We start from the raw sequence: 21,759 nt of genomic DNA on the forward strand, positions 1-21,759 counted from the left end.
CTCTTTTTATTTAAAAACAAACAGAAAAAGAGAAGACGCCACAAATGTAACCATTTTGTAACCAAACGAGCGATGATAAAACCAGACTGAGACGACACCTGCAACTATGTGCGTGCGGTGATTTCATTGTGGAAGACTGTAGAAGCTTCAAACCTCTGTCTACATAATGACAGTCTGGCGTTGAATTTACAAAAGTGAAGGAGGAAGTGAGCTGAACTTACATTTTAACTAATACTCATGAAAAATAATTAAACAAATTAAAAAAGCAAATTAAAACCTACTTCGTTTAAACACTGTGCAGTGCAAAAGTGAAACCTCACCTCCCCTCCTGAAGCTTCTTGTAACGTTGAATGCGATTGACGGCTGGTGCTCAGTGTCATGCGCTGTCATTGGTTACGATGCAGAAATACTATTGGTTTCTCCTTTGAACTGAGGCGCCCGCAGTATTTGGTCCACATTTCATTTTTACGGAAGCTCAACCAGTGCTGAAAATTGGTGAGACGTTGACAAAACCATTAGGTCTGGCGTTGGCTGCCAGTCGTTTGGGTTTGTCAATGCATTGCTTTGTCTTCTTTTTTGTAAAGTTTAATTGTTGGCGGAGGTCCTAGGCCCTAGCGATTAAAAGGCTACGCGGCTGCCTGTGAAAGTGAAACTGATCGCGATCAAGTGAACATGAGATGAAACTGACGAGGATGAAGTGGGAGAAAGGAGGGGTAGGAAAGGGGATTCGCGTGCTGCGGCCGCCCGTGAAAGTGAAACTGATCTCGATCAAGTGAACATGAGATGAAGCTGAAGAGGAGGGAGTGGGAGAAGGGAAGGGGGTAGGGGAGGGGATTTGCGTGCTGTAAGAGACTTAATGAGCCGTTACAGAAAGACAGATCACAGCTGTGCACGTCAACGCACGCAGAACCGCAAGCTGGAGGCCGGCAAAAACCTTTGGGTAGCACTTTGAAAAGCCAGTTACTAAATGTTTCGCCAGACAGCGCATGCGCTGGCTCAGGCGAGACCTAAAAAAAGAAAAACGCATGCCGGTGAGTGGTGTGCGTGCACCATGACGAGAGAGGAAAGCCATATGGCGCCTCTGCTTGTCATTTTGCACGTAACCACACGCTCTAGGCCAACCAGCTTTTGGTAGGACTTTTAAAAGCCTGTTTACTAAATGTAATGCAGCGCATGCGCTGGCTCAGCGAGACCTAAAAAAGAGGTATAAACAGGCAATGAAGGGGGTCACAGTCTGTGGTTAAGAGGAGCACCAACTAATGATGGTACAACGGACGTGGGAAACAGTGTCTTCGAGCAGATGAGCCTAGCTCATTTTGAGTAAGAATTTATTCATAAGGATTCTTTGGCTTCCAATTTAAACAGTCGTTGAGGAGATTCTGTGTACTTCTGGTGGAAGAGAGTTCCATATCTTTGGGGCAGTGCTGGAGAAAGCTCTATGACAAGTTCTGTTTTTGCTGAGGATGAGTGGTTTCAAGAAGAAGGTATTGGCACTTCTTGATGCTCTTGCACCTCAAGATAGCTCTAGTTTTTGTGCAAGGTACCTAGGAGTATTAAAGTGAAGGGCTTTGTGTGCCAGAACCGCAATCTTTAACTGGCTTCGAGCTTCGTAGGACAACCACTTACGAGATTTTAGGACTGGGGATATGTGTTCATTTTGTTTGGTGCCTGTAATCAGTCTAGCCGCTGTGTTCAATGATACCCTTAGTGGTGCCAGGATGTATTTGGGAAGGCCACAGAGGGTAGCGCTACCGTAGTCAAGCCTTGGCAAGACAAGCGCTTGGACCACCTGCTTGAAATCATTTTGTGAAAGGAAAGGTTTGATATTTAGGAGTGTCCTCATCAAGAGGTTTGCTCCCTTACACACATTGCTGATATGATTTTTCATATGTAGGTGCTTGTCCGTGGTGACTCCCAGCGATTTGGCTGAATCAATTATGAGAGGGGTGCAGTTGAAAGCAGTGAGGTGACTCAACCACATATTTATCTTGGGGATGTGGTTGGGAGGGGAGATGAGCAGGAATTCCGTTTTGGAGGTGTTGAGCAGGAGATGGTTCTCAGTTATCCAGTTTTGAGTAGACGTTAGGGTAGTGTTGAGGAAGATGATGTTTTCCGTAGAAGAGATTTTCAAATAGAGTTGCGTATCGTCCACATAATTGTGGAAGAGAATGGTAGTGGAGTTAGCTAAAGTTTCCAAACACAGGTTGAAGAGGATAGGAGATAGGGGGGACCTTGGGGAACCCCCATGAGAACTGGAGAGGGTTGGGGAGAGAGTGATTTGCCTTGACTCTCTGAGATCTGTGGTGAAGGAAGGACGAGGACCATTGTAGCACCTGACCAGAGTAGCCCATCCTATTTTTCAAAATGGCAAGGAGGTTGACTAACCGTGTCGAATGCGGAGGAAAGGTCGAGTAGTATCAGGAGGCAGGATTAGTTTTGGTAAAGCATTTTTAAGATGTCGTCCATTATGTTAGTGAGCGCTGATTCGGTGCTGTGCCCTTTTCGAAATCCGGATTGATGCTGGTCAAGGAGTTGGTATTTCTCTGTGAGCACAAAGTTGAGATTGTACGCATTTTTTTTATGAGTTTTGCTAGGGTGGGGATGTTGGAGATAGGGCAGAACTTATTGAGATCAGCTTTGTCTGCGTTCGTTTTTTTTTTTTAGAATAGGGAGACCTGGGCTGCTTTTAGGCAATCGGGGATCATGCCTTGTGAAAGAGAAGCGTTTACAATCCTTGCCAGGAGAGGGATGAGTACATTCTTGATTTTTTTTTAAGATGACCGATTGCAATGGGTCACTGAAGTGGTTGGATGGGTTGATATTCTCAACGATCTTGTTGATGTCTTTTTCACTGAATGGGGTGTAGGTGCCCCATGACGCATTGTTCTTGGTGATCAGGCTGGTAGATCTGAGCTTATCTAAGAGGTGATACAACCCTGGGGAAGGTAGAAGGGCCTTCTTAGAGGCGAGGTCAATGGAGATGAGTCTAGCTTTCTCAGTGAAGAAAGCAGCAAGCCACCTGGGTCGGAGTGGTTTGAAACTTCAACTGATTGCTGTTTGACCAATTTGAATAGTTTCTTGGGGCGGTTTGCCTCTTGATTCAGTTGGAGTCTGAAGTAGTCAGCCTTAGCGATCTTAATTTGTTTGTTGTAGAGGCTCCTAGCCTCTCTAAAATGTTTGTTGGTCCGAGGAGGGATGGGATCGCCAGGAACGTCAACTGCCCTAAGGTTGCGGCGTTCCGTGTTTAAGTTGTCAATATACCATAGTTTGGATGATATTGTGGAGGCATTCTTTTGTTTGATTGGAGCAATGGCATCCATGATGTTGGAGATGGTCGAATTGTAGGAGTTGGTGACTGACTGCACCTCAACCAAGTCAGTTTGGAAGATGAGCTGTGACAATTGCTAAACGCTTGATGAAAACTCTGGGTGCGGTAGTTACTCCGAATGGGAGCACCTTGAACTGATAATGCTGTCCTGCTACTACGAACCTTCGGTATTTGCGGTGAGCAGGGTATATTGGGATATGAAAATAGACGTCCTTTCAGTCCAGAGTGAACAGGGGGTCGCCTTGTTAAAAGAGCAGAAGCACTTGTTGGAGAGTAACCGTGTGAAAGTGTCTGAGGTCCAGTATAGGCCAGAGAGAGCTGTCCCTCTTGGGAATTAAGAAGTACAGGGAGTATACCCCGGACCCTTGATATTTTAATGGGACTGGTTCTATTGCGCCTTTTTGTAACAGGGAGATAACTTCTTTTTTTAAAAGGGTAAGATGTACCTGTAACATTGCAAGTGATCTTGCAAGAATATTTAGGAGAGTGTCTAAGTTCCAGGCAGTAACCATATTGGATAATTTGTAAAACCCATTTGTCTGAGGTGATGTTGTTCCAGACCGGGAGAAATTTAGAGAGCAAGGCTATTAAAGGTGTCCTCAGTAAGTTGTTGAAAACACTCTAGAGATGCCTGTTGTTCTTCAACTGGTGTCTGAGGTAGTTCATCCTGGCAGCTAATGTTACTTGGGTTAAGACTTCCAACAATTTTGGTAATCTTTTAATTAAAGTGGGTAGCAATCTCATCACAGAGTTTTTGTGTTGCGACCACCTTATTGCCCGCACAGACTGGATTAGAGAGGTCCTATACAATAATAAAAAGTGCTTTTGTGCTGTTGGGCGATTGCAGGATAGATTTAGCATAAAAATCTGCTTTGGACCTAGAAATAGTCTCCTTATACAGAGCCTGCACTAGTTTCAGCTCTTTCCTGTCCGACTTTATGTATGACCTTTTCCAGCCTGTTTGCATTCAATCTGCATCGATTTCAACTTCTCACTATACCAAGGGGCTGAGGGTATCTTCCTATTCTTCAGTCTTTTTACGAGGACTAGCAGGTCCAGGGTACCATTTATATAATTATAGTACTTTTGATAGTTTTTTCCTTCTGAATCATTGAAGGCAAAGAGATTCTGATCAGGGAATGTCGGGTGTAGTCTGTTTTTTATTAGCTTGGCCCATTCTCTTCCCTTACAATAGGTCATCGATCGATTGATATTATTCACTGATCAAAGCAGTGTTATCCTGAAATGGATTAGAAAATGGTCGGTCCAGCTTTGAGGCAGTACATCAATCACCTCTGTCTCATTCTGATTGCCAAACAGGAGGTCTAGGACACGCCCTCCTTGATGGGTTGGCTGATGTACCAGTTGGTATAGGCTAAGGTTTTCACAGGTTTGCCTTAGATCTCTCAGATGGTGTCCTAGATTCCCGTTATCCCAGAGATTAAAGTCCCCTAGTATAACCATTCTTGAGTGTGTTAGGGTCAGAGCGGCGATGGTGTCGAACAGTGCTTGATATTTGGTATCTAGACCCTAGTGGGGGTCTATAGCAGACTATTCCTGTTAGTAGCCTTCCTTTGGCCTCCTTCAATGAAAAGCCCAATAATTCAGTCCCTGACGTCAACTACATGTAGTAAGGTAAAATCCCATTTTTCTTTAACAATCTTCACGACCCCCCCATCTCTCCCAGAAGACCTTGGCTTATGGAAAATGTTAAACCTTCCTGGACAAGCAAAGCCCCTCTCTACAGAGGAGTTGGTGCTAGTCCAGGTCTCTGTTAGGAATAGAGCATCTAGGTCCACGTCCTCTAACAAATTGGATACCTACTGGTGGTGCTTCATCAGAGACCTACTGTTAATCTGGCCACAATTTAATATGTTGCTGTTATGTGTCAATGCTACTTGTTTCCCCTAACATCCCTCTCACCGATGTTGAGCAGTTGTACCCTGGAATAGCCTATTCTGCCTTAACCTTGACCGGGACAAACCGCATTGCTGGCGCTGAGCGCGACCGGAGCGTGGGCGGGCGTAGACGGGCTTACCTCTGGCGCGCCACCGGCGCGCTTGTATCGCCCTTCCTAAATAGGGAGGCGTATGTTAAGCGGCCAACCACTAGAGCGCTGATCAAAATGGTGCTGATTGAGGATGCGAGTGCCACTAATTTCGCTAAGCAGCGAGATGCATGGTAGTATTTTAAAATGCAGATAAGAGATCTAATTGTTGTTTGTTTTGAAGGATTAAAAGTTACTAAAAGCAATAAAAAACAATTTCATCATACCCCCGATTCCCAGTCTCATAAATTGGCTGCAGCAGCAAACAAAATTCTAAAAACTTTTCAAATGCTTTCCAGCGAGCGGCAAGTAGGGTGTTACGCTAAAGTCTATGGTGTTCTAGGGAACATATCCATAGATGATATCTGCAAAGCAGCAACATGGTCTACTCCTCACACATTCACAAAACACCATTGTGTAGATGTGTTAGCAAGATAGCAAGCTAGTGTGGGCCAAGCAGTTTTACGTACACTATTTCAAACCACCGCGACAGCTACAGGTTAGCCACCGCTTTGAGAGATTACTGCATTTTAGTCTTTGCACAGCATGTGATCTCCAGCTCACATGCCTCGAACGGAAAATGCTACTTACTCGTTATGTATCTGTTCTTGGCATGTAGAGCTGTAGAGTCACATGCGCCCACCTATACCTATACCTATACCTGTTGCAGTTACATCTTACTTAGAACACATATACATGGATATCTCTTACTACTCTTACTAACTCCATTAGCACCCTCTGTGGCAAAAATCCAAAATTGGAGTCGATGCCCATGCACACTATCACCGAAAGGTGGAGTCACCTACCTCGTGACTGTAAAAGACTTCTTTGAACAAAAACAAAGTGCAAACATCCGGACCCAACACTAGATTGCAGGCTATGCACAGCATCTGATTCTACAGCTCTACATGCTTAGAACAGATGCATACTGGGTAAGTAGCGTTTTCCTTCTAGTTCACCAGCAAGGGAGAGGAGTCTATTCCCTCTACTTCCATAACCCTAAAAAATACAGCACCCTGTGGACTTCTGAGCATTGAACAGTTTCATCTCCAGCAGACACTTTCACACACTCATATTGCAAGACGTCATCCTCTTGCTACTATGAGGCGACTTCTTAGCAGTGTTTAATCTGAAAGAAGCTTTCTTTCACATCCTCATACATCCAGTGCACCATTGTTACATTCACTTAATTGTAAGTGCAAAACACTACTCATTCAAGGTTCTCCCTTTTGCGGGTTGGCATTGACCTTTCACCAAGGCAGCCCATCTGTGCAGACATGCCATTCATGTGTTCCCATATCTAAACAACTGGCCCCAGCAGAGCACAGTGCCTAGCACACACTCAAACAACAGTGTCTCTCCTGCACAAACTAGGCTTCACCATCAATACCAAAGAAATTGCAACTCCTATCTCAGCAAATGTAACCCTTCTACGGTCAGTCCTGATTGCTTAGACGGGATGGACAAGGCATGCACATTCCCACAGAGGGCGATGGCATTGAAGCAGCTGCTGCCTCTTTCAGACACATCGTCCCATCGCTTTTTGGGCTGTGATAACACTATTGGGCATAATGGCTTCTTTCAGAGCAAATGTCCTGCCAGATTCCACATAAGACCTCTACAGGAGAGTCTCATGCTAGTGGTCACAAATGAAATGGCTTGGTAAATATCTAGTGTTTGTAATAGCATGGGCTCAGCATTCTTCCTTCTGATGGAACAGCAACAATCTGTTGAGCAGCAGGCCCTTTCTAAAGCTCGTTTTGCAAATTACCATTACCAGAAGCCTCTCTCATGGTGTGTGGTGCCCACCTTTACCACATAACATTCCAAGATACTCTGGATCCTCAGCACTAATGGTGGAGCATCAACTGCTTGGAACTGTTAGCCCTCAAAGCATTTCTCCCAGTTCTTCAGGCCACAACTGCACTCATAAATAAAGACAACATGATGGGCAACATTCAGCAGACCCATTGACTCCAGCTTTTGCAGTTAGCACTGGAGATTTGCCATTGAGCAGGCTGCCACAGCATTGACATCTTGGCAGAGCATCTTTCAGGAGTGGACAATGACTTTGCGGATCTGCTCTGCAGGACACATCAACAGGTACATGAGTTGGAGCTACAGCCACAAGAGTTGGAGCTACAGACACAAGTCAGTCAGTCAGAATACTTTATTTCGATAAATCAATATCATAAAAAGACAATGGTACAATACAACACTTACATTAAATACATTATTTACACATAATAGAAAAGAAAAATATTAAGCCAATTAAAAAATTTCATAAGGTTTTATAAAATCACAATAAATAAGATAAAAACATCAACCAATTTGGGTACCCTAGCAGTCAGTTTTACAGTGCAAACATCATTATAATTTACATCCATGGACATTTATGTACAATTAATCATCCTCCTGTTCTTAGTTCTGACAGCACTCACTAAAAAGCTAGCGACATGAAAAATGATCCGGGGGGGTCTTTAGTAATTGCAAGTACAAGAGAGCGGGCTTGACTTGCAAGAACCCCGCCTCCTTAAGTATTGGGACCAGGAATTTTATTCTTAATTCCGTGAAGTGACCATAGAACATCACAAAATGCAATGTGTTCTGAGTGGAAAAGTTGTCACAAGAACACAGCAATGCATTTTCAGGAGTACTCCATTTAGGGAAATGACCAAGATTCAAGTGGATCAGGTTAAAACGAAAGCGAGTTAAAAGAAACCTTTGGTAAGGACGGTTCACCATATTAAGATTGTGCCATGGCTCCCTTAATTTGTGAAATGTCCTTAGAAGTTATTATCTCTGGAGAGGAGAAAAGCTCCGGTCTCCCTAATTTAAAAAAGTTATTTTTAATATATGTCAACCACTGAATCTTACTGGAATTTTCTAGTAGGAGACAATCTTTCATGATAATATGGTTCAAGGTGATTTCCTGGTTCAGCCAGGTCTTCATCCAGCATATTACAGGGGCCATTCTTATCATGTCAGAGATGAACCCTACCCCCAGTTCAGAATGGATAGTGTATGAGGGAGCGGACTGTGGGACTGATAGAACTGATCTCAAAAATGTATTTTCGGTCACCTGTAGGCAATCTAAAACATTATAGCCCCATATTGAGCTACCATAAGTCGCTACTGCAATACATTTCGCCTTGTATATCTTCATCAGTGCGGCTATAGGTCTTGCCCCCAGTTTTTTTGTGAAACCCTGGAGTGCAGAAGTGGTTCTTGCGAGGGAGATATTTCTATTTTTGAGTTGCGGGCCCCAATTCCCCCTCTCATCAAAAGTAATCCCAAGATAGGGGAATGTGGGCACTCTGCAAAGTTGTTCTTCGCAACAGAAAAAAGTTTTAGATTGCTTATTCCTGCTGCACCTCCCCATAATCATGATTTGTGACTTCTTTGCATTTATTTTGAGATCCAGGGAACCCATAAAATTTCCAAAAACATCTAACAGCCGTTGGAGTCGAACCCCTGTCCGTGAAAGAAGGACAGCGTCATCCGCGTAGAGGAGAACTGGAATACCAAGTTCCCCTATACCCGGTTTGTCAAGAGTTGCCTCCTTTAATGCAGGTTCTAGGGCATTGATATATACCGTAAAAAGAAGGGGGGCCAAGATACACCCTTGCCTGACCCCCCGTTCTGAGTTAAAATGGCTAGAGCATCACCCCCCCCAGCAGTGACCCAGACAGAGGCCAATAGTTCAGAGTGTAATTCCGCCAAGAGGTTAACTAAGGCCCGATCTAGTCCCATGTCTAGTAAGATTTGCCATAGCTTTGACCGGTTTACAAGGTCAGATGCCGATGAGAGGTCCATGAACCCCAGGTACATTGACCCCTCTTTAGCCTTGGTATATTTATCTAAAAGCAATTGCAGGTTAAGACATTGGTCTAAAGTACTTCTTTTCGATCTAAACCCATATTGCAGGTTCGACAGAAGCCCTCTATCGTCGAGCCAGTCCGTTAGTTTATGCAGAATAACACGTCCTAAAATTTTTACCGAAGAATCTATCAGGGAGATAGGTCTATAACAGGAGGGGTCCTGCCTATCTCCCTTCTTGAAAACTGGCATAATAATAGATTTTTTCCTAGACACCGGTATATTATTTTGGTTCAGGGCGTTAAAAACACTACTCAGGATTTTAGACCAAAATTTCGGCGCACATTTAAAAACATCTGAAGGAACCCCGTCTGGACCTGGGGCCTTATTTTTTAAGGTCTGTTCAATCTCTCTTTCTACCTCCATCTCTTCAAAGATCACATGTAAACCCTCAGAACTAGAAAGTATATCAATCTGCTGTTTTTCCGAATCTGGGGTAGAATAGATTTTCCCAAAGTGTGAGATCCAGCCCTCATCCGGGATGTTGGACTCTAGGAGAGAGTTATCCTCAGCCGAGAATAGTGGTTGATTAACGATTTTCCAGAACTGCCCACTATTTTTTAAAGTCTATGGGGCAAGTAATTGCAACCAGGCCTCTTCTTTCAACTCATTTTTCCTATCTAAGATAGCTTTCTTATATGCAGATCTTAAACTGGCTATTTGAACTCTATCTTTAGGGGTAGCCTTCAGAGCCTTAAGTAAACGTACATGTGCCCCAGAGCATCTTTTATTAAACCATCTTTTCCCATGATGTCTTGTCTGTCTGGGGCCAGCAAGTAGGCTTTGGTTAATTTGTCTACAGATGTTATCAAAGGCGGTGACCACATGAATATTTTGAGCCTGCTTCTCTAAGCATATGGCCACATCGTCCTCAACCTTGCCCAGTACATCCTGCAGAAAAGTTTCAGGAACTATATTAGACCATTTTAGCCTACGTCCTTGGTCTTTAGCAATCACATTTAGGCCGCCCTTATGTGTCAGTTATAAAGGTTAATAAAGCTGCGGGTATTATCTCTACTGACACCGGGTTATGGTCACTGAAGACCGATACCTCAGTCTTATACGTTAAAACTTTACACAATACAAAAGAAGACATAAAAATATAATCAATAATAGTACCATCGACTGTTCCTTTAAAAGTGGGGGTCCTAGAGCCACCTTCCCCGCAACCTAACTCCTAGAGATTCCATCTCGCGAGAAAGTTTTCGAGGGCCTCGCCCCGTTTCGAGTGTTCGAGATGAATGGGAGAAGAATAGGGGGGGCCTCCTCTTCTATATTGGCACATGGTTGGTTGCAGGGATGAATGTTTAAGTCCCCTAAAAGGATTATTTCAAAAGTATTCACATTACTGCTATAGACTGACAGAAATTTCTCCAAAAGATCCAGATTTAAACTGGTACACTCATTGGCACGTGAATTATAAAAATTAATAAATAAAATCTTAGGAGTATCAGTAGAGGATAGTTCGACAATTAAACAATTTTGACATCCTGAATTACACAAAGTTAGTGTGCCCTTTAGATCAAGTTTAAATACACTCACTAAACCACCCTTAGCTCTGCCTGCCGCACTACAGGTTGCTGGAATGCAAAAATGACTGTACCCATCCAAAGAAAAGCTATTCGTCAAGCCCCAGGTCTCTTGAAACGCTATAATGTCATAAGTTTTTAATAAGTTGATCCAAGTATCATTCCCTGCTTTAGCCTTAATTCCAGCAATATTCCAGGTCATAAACCTACAAGAAGAATGTGAGGGCTGTACATTAGTCCTCGGAATATTTGGCAGTCAATCATTTTCCTCCAGAGATGATAGAGGGGTGTATCGATTGGCCAGTGGGAGGAATTGATCAAAATGACTATTTGGCCTGGGCAACCTGTAATGAAATGGGTCCAGTCTGTTCGCGTGATGAATTCCAGTTTGGGGAGGTATATCACAACCACGCCTAAGTAGAGATGGAACTGGCTTGGGCAGAACAGTGTGTAAGTGTGGAATATTGCCAAGGTGGTTATAAAAGAAACCAAGAGGGCGAGCACATACAGTGTTGTCAACAATTGGTAGGGAAGCCGCTCTAAGCAGGACTGTGGCGACATGCTGCGGGTACCTAAAATTAACAATAATACAACCCCCCCCTGGTATTTTTCCTGGTATTTCCTTGTCCAGCTAACTCTACGAGTAGATATTATATCATCTGAGAAAGACAGTGGGAACCCACAGTTTCTATTCAACCACGATACTGATTTATTTTTCAAAGAATCGTGGGATTCTATCCGAGACTCAGTAAGATGAGAATCCACCCCAGGTACATTGGTTAATACCACTATGTATGGAGCGCAATCTAGGGGAGATTAACTGAGGGTCTTCTATTTGTCTCACTTCTCCCCTCGCTGTTATTCCCCCCTGTAGAAATGGATTGGTTTCTCAGAGTCATTAGGGGTGGTTGAGTGGCTGAAGGAGGGGGTGGTAGAGTGGCTTGTACAGGTGCAGGGGGACGTTGGGAAACTGGTACAGGTTGTGTGATTGATAAAGGTTGTGTAATCCTGTTACCCCCATTACAGGTAGCAGCTGCGGCTTTATTTATATTATTCCCACCCTGAGTGCTCTTATTTGTCAAAGCTAAGTGAGAGTTCAATAGGCCACCCAGTCTAGATACTTCTTTTGAGGCCTGATCTATTTTGGCCATAAGAGGTTTATTCAAAAGTTCTAGTTTAGATTCAATAAAACTGGCCAACAGGTCAAATTGGTCAGAGTTCAGATTAGCCACCTCGGTCTTATTTGAGGTCTCATTTACTCGCCCTACGATTATAGGTGGAGTGCCGGCTCTTTTGGTTTTCCTGTTCCCCCCCAAGCTTAGCAGGTAACTTCCTGCAAGCCCTTACTACTCTTCGTACCGGAGAGGGGCCCGGAGAAGATGTCGGGGAAGGTTGTAGTGAAGTGTCCAGGGAATTATCTAGAACTGTCTGACTCAGCACTGGGGGGGCAGCTATTTCGTTGCCAGTTAATAATTGGGAGCCTTGGGTGCAGCTAATATCTGAGGCAAGAGTATCTGTGGGGTCGGACAAAGAGGTAGGTGAAGCCGGAGGGCTTATCCGGTTTAGTGAAAGACGCCTTTCTTTATTATTTTGCTTACTACTTTAACCAAGTAATAATAATAATAATAATAATAATAGGGGCATTTGTAAAGCGCTGAGTTACGCACACCGGCGTGTCCCCGCGCTAACGGTGGGAGGGCATAGGCAGAAAAGCTGGGGCTACCACGCGGGCCTGCTATCTAACATAGAGGTGGGTTTTTAATTTGGCTCGGAACCTAGTTTCTACTGGTTCCAAGCGAAGAGCCACTGGCAGTTTGTTCCAATGGTTTGGTGCTAGGTGCCTGAAGGATCTGCCTCCCATGCGAGCCTTCTTCACCTTAGGGATCCTCAGCAGTCCCCCGCCCGCGGATCTAAGCGCTCTGGCAGGTTCATATGCTTCGATCAGCCTCTGCAGAGGTCGAGGTGCCCTGCCATTCAGAATCTGATGGCAGGTGCAGAGGGCTTTATACTCGACTCTGCTCCTCACAGGCAGACAGTGTAGTTTTTGCAATGCCTGCTTTGAAGGCGCTCTTTTAGGTAGCCTAAGGATCAAACGTGCTGCCGCATTCTGCAGCACTTGAAGACGACCAACACTTTTACTCGGCGCTCCCAGATACAGCAGGTTCGCATAATCCAGCCTTGCGGTCACCAGAGCATGTACCAAAGTTTGGCGGGCTTCCAACGGCAGTAAGTCAAGGACTTTCCTCAGTCTTTTCAGGATCTCAAAACATACTCCGACCACACGATTGATCTGGGGCCCAAAGGTAAGACCCGCGTCAAACCATACGCCAAGGTTTTTTGCCTCCTGACAGGGGGTGGGGGTTGACCCGAGACAGGATGGCCTCCAGGCCGATGACCAGGCCGACTGGGCTCTCCCTACCACCAGCACCTCTGTCTTGCTGCCGTTGAGCTTCAAACAATTCATGGCCATCCAGTCGGCAAGATCTTTCATGCACAAACGGAAGCCATCCGCAGCAAGACAGGGCGCGTGCGACAGGGAGATGACCAGTTGCGTATCATCTGCATATGATACCAATTGGAGGCCATGGCTCTCCACAATAGATGCCACAGGCGCCACGTGCAGGTTAAACAAGGTCGGGCTCAGGGACGAGCCTGAGGCTCGCCCTGGCCCAAAGGTACCCCACTGGAGTAACAATCACCCTGCCTCACCTGGAAACTCCTTCCCGTCAGGAATGCCTGAATCCACCTCAGCGCGGTGCCAGCGATGCCACCCTTGCTCAGACACTGTAGCAAGGTTGAATGTGCTACAGTGTCGAATGCCGCGCTGAGGTCGAGTAGGATTAAGGCCATGGTATGCCCCTCGTCGACACCCTGTCTCAGATGTTCTGTTGCCATTAGAAGGGCCGACTCAGTGGAGTGACGCGGTCTAAACCCGAACTGCGTGTCGTGTAGCAAGCCCGCCTCCTCTACATGATTCATAATTTGAGTGTTTACCACCTTCTCAGCCACTTTGGACAGAAAAGGTAGTAGTGAGATGGGTCTCAGGTTTTCCAACACCTCAAAACCAATGTGAGTTTTCTTTCGGAGGGGGAGCACGACCGCCTGTTTCCACCCCTCGGGTAGCATTCCTGACTTAAAGGAGATATCCAGGACATGCCTTATGTAAGGCTCCAGGACTCCCAGGCTGTCCCCCAACCGCTTGGGAGACACCGGGTCCAAAGGGGAGCCAGATTTTACTGAAATACATGTCCTGACTAGCTCCTCAGGAGGAGGAGTGATGAAATTTGTGAGGAGCCCCGAACTCACCATGCCATCTGATGTTGCTTCAAGCTCAGTTCCCATGGAACGAGAAGTAGGGAAGGTCGAATAGATTTTCTCGACTTTGGTGGAGAAGTAATTGGCGATGCGATCGCACGTTTCGATCGAACAGCTCTTCGGATCTGCAGACGAGTCAATAGTAGTCAATGACTTGTAGATACAGAAGAGCTCTTTAGCAGAATTTTTCGCCCCTAAAATTTGCCCTGCATAAAAGGCCGCCTTCGACTTTTTAATCAGTCTGTGGTGCAGACGCCTTTTCTCTAGGAACCTTTCCCTGGCCTGAGTATCATAAGATACTCTCCAGGCTCGTTCAGCACGCTTACATTCTGCCTTAGTCCGCCGCAGCTCTCCGTTGAACCATGGAGCAGATCTTTCCTTGCGGCCGGCCACAGATGTATGGCAGAGTGGTGCTGTCTGATCCAACGCGTCTGTAATGCGCCCGTTCAAATTGCGAATGGCCGATTCAATATCCTCACCTCCAGGCTGTCCTTCCCTTGTCAGTGCTTCATTGAAAGCCTCCAAGGAGAATTTTGCCCACTTCCTTTTTAGATAATTCAAAGGTGCCTGGTTATATTTTGTGGGTTTGATGCTATTAATAGCAAATACCACCAAAAAGTGATCTGTCCAGGGGATCGGCTCAACTTTAGAGACCTGAACCCCTCCCCAATTCGCAAATACCGGGTCCAGCAGATGACCTAGACGGTGCGTGGGGAGTTGAGAGCTTGAGTTCAAGCTGAAGGGCTTGAATGTCCCTACAGAACTCCTCAGCTCCTTTATCCTCTGGACTGTTTAGGTGCAGATTCAGATCTCCCAATAAGAGAAATTTGTCTCTGCGTAGCGCTGCCTCAGTGACATTTTCTAGCAGACTCTCCCTAAACTTGATACAGGACCCAGGTGGTCTGTATATGAGCAAGCCTTTTATAGCCATCCCCCCGTTTATTTGAAGGGTGAATGCTCCGGTTTCGCTCTCCGCGACCGGGGTAAGCTCCAATGAGCATTCCAGGCTCTTCTTAAAAAGGATTGCTATTCCCCCTCCCTTCCCCCCAGGTCTATCCTGCCTGACTATGGAGTAATTAAATAGTTATCCATTGTACTCGTCACTAAGGGGGTTTTAGCCGATCTAAGTTTAGACATAATTATACCAGATGACTGCAAAAAATACACGTACTTTAAAACAGAGAACGTAGCATTAACAAATGTCTCACAGTTTTAGGGTGTAGAAGGAAGAGCCAAAGTCCGTGGCCCAGCCCAGCCTCGGTCAGCCCCGGACGGCCACAGACAGCCCGCCCTTTGCCCGGCGCCGCCCGCGCGCGTCCTGCGATGCGAGGGCCCCCGCTGGTTATGAGCACCTACGGGCGCGGACAGGGTGTCGGCGGATTCCTGCCGCAAGTGCTGCTGGGACCTGTAGTCCCCCCCCCACACACCGGCCGCGCCAGGTGTCAGGAGGCTTGCGGCAGCGGGGGGAGACCGGCCCGAGTGCAGGAAACTGGCTGCACGGAGCCCAACACGGAGCCAAGCAGTCCTCCGCAGTACGCCAGCAAAAAAAGGACGATTGAGGAGCACCGGCCCCCGCAGGTAATGGCAGCGTCAGATGGTATCCCCCGCTCTGTCAAGGGCCCCCGCTGGTTATGAGCGCCTCCGGGCGCGGACAGGGCCTTGGCTTCCTGCTGCAAGTGCTGCTGGGACCTGTAGTCCCCCCCCCCACACACACACACACACACACACACACACACAGCGGCCGCGCCAGGTGTCAGGAGGCTTCCGGCGGCGGGGGGAGACCGGCGTAGTGCAGGGAACTGGCTGCACGGAGCCCAACACGGAGCCAAGCAGTCCTCCGCAGTCCGCCAGCAAAAAAGGACGATTGAGGAGCACCGCCCCCCGCAGGTAATGGCAGCGTCAGATGGTATCCCCCGCTCAGTCAAGGGCCCCCGCTGGTTATGAGCGCCTCCGGGCGCGGACAGGGCGTCGGTGGCTTCCTGCTGCAAGTTCTGCTGGGACCTGTAGTCCCCCCCACACAGCGGCCGTGCCATGTGTCAGGAGGCTTGCGGCGGCGGGAGGAGACCGGCCCGAGTGCAGGGAACTGGCTGCACGGAGCCCAACACGGAGCCAAGCAGTCCTTCGCAGTCCGCCAGCAAAAAAGGACGATTGAGGAGCACCGGCCCCCGCAGGTAATGGCAGCATCAGATGGTATCCCACAAGAGTTGGAGCTACAGACACAAGTTCTTCATCCACTAGTCTCCAAAAAATAATCTATTTGCAACTTCTGAAAATACCAAACTTAACTGCCAGACCACCTACCCCAATCCCCCGCCCCCTCTGGGCCATGGATATCTGATTATGCTTTTCTGCCTCATCCCCTCATTTTGAATGCTGCCAGGAAGATGGAACAGGTGTCCATGACTTTAATCCTATGTGCACCAACGTGGTTACATCTCTGATGGTTCTTAATGCTTCTAGGGATGTGTCAGCACTCACTAGAAGCTCTCAGAATGGCCGGATCTTCTCACTCAACATCAGGGTTGTCTCGGACATTCGCATCCCAAAGAACTTTTAACAATTTGTCATCTCATTACTTTGAGTTTGTGTACATTAACTCTCCATGCAAGAATGCATGGCAATTGTGCAAGAGGCTAGGAAACTCACTCCTCATGCCAGGTATGCAGACAAATGAAAGTGCCCTACTGTTTTTCCAAACAAATAGATCATTTAACAGTTTCACTGCAGGACATTGTTTCCTACTTTTTACTCCTTTATAACTAAGGTTAGTGAATACTTGCACAGGAGTGCATCTCACTATATGTGTAGTGTACCTTCAGAACAAACAACATTTGTCCGTCTTTATGGTCTCTGTTATTAAAGCATTCATAGAAAAGCTCAAAATGATTATTCCTCAAAACAAATCTCATTCACCTGTATAGAACTTAATTGTTGCGCTCACACAGTGTTTGGGCACTGCTATTAAGCATCTTCATTTGTAAGCATTACAATTTCACTTTGCTTAATTACTAGTGAGCTATAAGTGCTTTAACTACAGAAACCATACAGTCAGGTTGACACAGATAGCTTAGTTCTTCACACTAACTGGAAACTTTTACCTAAGGTTGTATAATCTTTCCACATCAACTAAACAATTATGCAATTTGTCACTTTCCCAAAAGTAGACTCTAAAGGCAGAAAGGCAGTGTCACAATTTTGATAAGAGCATATGTACTGTATTGACAGGACTAATCCATTCAGAAAGTCTAATGCACTTTCTGTAGCCTTTGTAATACCCCGTAAGTGGTCTCCAATTTTCATAGCTAATATATTGCCAGATCAATAGTTAAACATATCCAAGCCTGCTATGCCTAAATGCACCCTATTAGGGCTCCCAAGATTCTACCCTGAAAAAGGATGCCACTCTAGCTTTTTCAGGCAATATCCCCACCACCGATTGTAGAGCTCTAGCATGTTGGCGAGCTTAGGTTGGCCAAGTACTTTTAAGGACACTTTTCCAAGTATCTGCATCATCTTCTAACTAGCCTCTGATTTTTGAAGGGTCTGCCGTATAATCTATGCAGAACATGTGTATCTACAGCCACACATGCTATGAATGAAAAATATTACTTTATCTGTAACCATCTGTTTGTAGCGTGTAGTGCTGTAGATTCACATGCATCCTCGCTCGAAGCTAGCAATGATCACATTGTTGCAAGTTGCTATACTTTACACATATTACTCACATTATATCATCAGCACACTCGGAGTCAAAATGTCTCGCATTACTCGCCCTTTAGCAGGAAAACAATCTGAGGGGAAGCTGTTATGCTGATGCATTCTATTACAAGGGAATAGTCTCAACCTTCTTGGGAAAAAAAAAACCAAGTTGCAAATGTCTTCGTCCAATACTAGATGGCAAGAGAATATAGATCATATGAATCTACAGCATTACACACTGCGAACAAGTGGTTAAAGGGTAAGTAACATTTTACATTCAGATTCAGGGCTAACTGCAGGACTTCATATTAAACCCTTCCATCTAATCTACAAGAGTGTAACAAAAACCCTTTCAAAAGTTCCCACCCCAAGACTTCAGTGCCATACAGCTTTTCCAGAAATGTCACTAAACTGATTCCTACTTGTTGTCATGTGCTTGGTAAAAAAACATTGTTATGCCAGTGGACCTATATGAAATATTACTCTTGAGTAGTATCCGAATTATACCCATAGGGTCTAAGCTTGGGAAATATGTTGCCCCTTTTAAAAGCTTCCCTACCAAATATGTTGTAATTTTAAAAACTACAGGGATGGAGAGTTTTTTTCTTGATTTCTTAAATCCTGACTTCTACCACTGTTTAGCCAATTTGGCTTTAAGACTATTTTAACTAATGGAGCAGTGACAACGCGGTTAATACCCTAATCTGCCCACTTTTGCTGGAAAATTTACCTATGAAGGAATTAGGGGTGATGATTTAATCTTTATACTATCAGCTGGACAATTGGAAATTATGCGCTGGAATAAAGGTCTACTTTCCATATTATCACCAACACAGTATTTTGTAAGGAATAGTGCTTCCTGTAACATGATAGAGAATGATGTGCTTACCATTACTGTGTTTTAGGTACAATCGCCACTCACACCTCCCATTTAATTCGGCATCTAAACAATCTTGGTTGAATCAATTACCTCTGTTGCTAATAGTAAACAAAGGCAAGTTTGATTTTAAGTAAGTGTGCAGTAGGTTGATCAAACTCTTATTCAAACATATATATATATATATATATAAATATATGACCAGGTTCTAAGTTATGTAGTGCAAAAATGTAGCTGATAACATAAAACAATACAGTTCAATTTGTCTTTGATTATCCAGGAATGGCCACAAAAACTTTTCTTTGGCCAGCCAGTCCAACTTTAATAGGATGAGCTTGCCTACCTCTTAGACCCACGAGTTGTTGAAACTGATCATTTTCACTTCTTTATTGAATCATAAACTCTCATTTCCTCCTAGTGGGACAAAGAAACAAAAGCATAATCCATGTTTGTCAAAAAGCCAGATGTTTTATATGTTGGCTGCATGGGATAGTAAAACATGGTCTTCCATTTAGAATAGCCAGCCCATGTCTACCAAGCATTTTGACTTACCGACCCTTCATTTATTCACCCATATAGGAGAAGGTAACCAATTGTGCTGAACCAAGAATAGAAAAAATGCCCTATAAATTGAACAAATTCTTGTGTTCAAATCACCTAACAGGCCCATTGTAATAGGTAGTATTTATCTGTTACAGTGTTACAGCAAGTTCAAGCTTATATGTATCATCACTGAGAGATAAATATAGATACTAGGGCCAGGATTAGATCCAAGTCTGAACCTGAGGGGGCCCAATTCTTAAAAGGTTTGTATATTTTGGAATCTTAACAAAATGCTGTTAACATGAAATACCTTTTACCCTTCCCAAGATGCAGGAACCTAACTAGTTAGGGATGTGTGATGAATAATTTTTGGAGGGTAAATTGCATTTACTTTAAGAATATCCACTATCCCTGATTTATCCATTACGGTCTATTATGCATAAGAACGTGCTGAACATGACTGTGGTGGATGTTTGGTGTTTGTTTGTGCACCCATGCCTACCCTTGCGTAGAACACTGTTTTCCTCTGCTCCAATTAACAACATCCTTCTGAAGCAAATGGGCCCAATTTCTATTACCGGATTTTAAATCCAAAACTGTTCAGTGCTCTGTTTTGCTAATGAAGGCAAGCCTAATGATAGTGCAAGTTTGATGAAAAATACTCTTTGAACCTGGTTGCCAGTTAAAGCCAGCGAGACCTTTTGTAAATCTGTGAGATTTTCATTTTTTTCTCTCACTACTTTTCTGGCTGCTATGTTCTGAATAAACTGGATATATTATAGTTTGTATTTTAGTAGACCTTATAATATGTTAGCAATACTGAGTTGAATTGACAAGAGTTCCAGCTACCCATTTTAGGATTTTTACTAGCTATATCAGTCAAAAATTGCTTGTTTCCGCAAAAAGAAATCAGACTGTTCTGTTGAGTCTGTGTGACACTCTAAGTTTAGGTTAGAGTTCCAGATAGCCCCCAAGATGTTATATGGTATCTTTGAGCCAGTAGAGTGTGCACTTCTTCGACCTTTCTTAGGAAGTGAGAAGTGAAAGCATTACAAAGTATTTGAGAGTGCGGCCCATTAATCTGGGCAGGGTGTCCATTTGATAAATTCAGAAAACATTTTAAAAACCTTGTTTGCTGAGCATGAGCTCATGAAGCCAACTAAGGTGAGATGAATAGTGAATCTTTTTGTCTTTCAGGAATGTTAATATGTAGTTGATGGATGTATTGATTTCTCCATTCTAGGACTAATTTATTTTCTTTGTGTGCTCAAGTACTCTGTTGGTGGATATGAGAGAATGCACCCTCATCAGTGAAACTTTTCACTGGCCTGCTGGAAGTCGTGTTGATGATCTTTCTGATTTTATTTTGACAGCCATTCATTAAAATATGTAGTTGTTGAAGTTCAGAGCTTGAAAATGTTGGTGAGTGGTCTTTAGGTAGTGTCAGTTGGTTTGAGAAAGTCCAATCTCATGTCCTTCCAACTTGATCTTCTATTCTGGGATAGAAGGCTTTTTTGAAGTTCAAGCATTTTATTAATGAGATGTTGAAAGGAATGGCAAGGTAGTCACTCTAGTAAGAACCAGAAGTTTAAAGGGAGGCACGTAGTTTAAATTAATCCAATATTTTATCTTGGGTGTGTCCGGCAGTTTGAATAGTGTAAGCAATGAGCTGTGCTATTTAGAAAGCTCGAAATCTAGAGATCAGGCCCCTAAACCCAATGGTTTTGGAGCCATGTGTTGGAGTCTCCTAAAAAAAGGTTAGGTTGAATTATTGTGAAAGTGGCAACTTAATTGCATAAGGGTATTGCATGTGAGGTGCTCTGACATAAAAGGACAATAAATGAGATGTTTGTGTCTTCTTTCTGTTGCGGAGAAGTTATGTAGGTGCAAATATATTATGTATGCACAGTTATAGTTTCTTTGTCAATTGTATTCCAACTGTTTTATCGTAATGATTTTTTATATTCTGATTGTATCACTTTGTGTAAGATAGGGGCTATGTTTTCAGCAAAGTGTGGGTTAAGAATAGCCTACCTATTTGCATATTTGTGTTTAGATTGTTTCATTAGCGTCTCTTTTTTGTATATAGATCTAGCATTGACAGGCATGCGTTTTAATATTTTGGCCACTATGGGTGGTTGTTCTACATCCAGTCTCTATATTGCTTCTGCTGAATGAGTTTATTGCGCCAGATCTGCTTGCATGTTAGTTGTATCAAATGCACATATATAGAGCACAGTTTTCCAGTCACACTTTTACTTTCCTCAGATCTTCTCCTTGGTAAACAATTGGGAAATTCCTCTTACTTGCCATTCTAAGGGAAAAAAATGACTTAGTTTGACCTGTTTGAAAAATCATTATATTATCGAAAGCATCATCTGGTTGTATGACTGATTATTTGTTTCTTGTATGTGATAGAATAGCAGGCTCCTTATCGGGTCTGAGCAGAAGATGAACTGATGATGCAGGATTTCATTTCATCCAGATCTTCAGTCAAATAGAAGGGGCTCCCATCTTGTTTCCCCCATCTTTTTTCACAGCT

General features: G+C 44.3%; 1 protein-coding gene across 8 annotated transcripts in view; it reads left to right on the forward strand.

Annotated features, from left to right (window-relative positions):
- Positions 1 to 21,759, forward strand: part of NF1 (neurofibromin 1) — a 2,143,703-nt gene that overhangs the window by 922,925 nt on the left and 1,199,019 nt on the right. The window lies entirely within an intron of this gene.

The sequence above is a fragment of the Lissotriton helveticus genome, chromosome 3_1 (assembly GCF_964261635.1).
Source record: "Lissotriton helveticus chromosome 3_1, aLisHel1.1, whole genome shotgun sequence".
Lineage (NCBI taxonomy): Eukaryota > Metazoa > Chordata > Amphibia > Caudata > Salamandridae > Lissotriton > Lissotriton helveticus.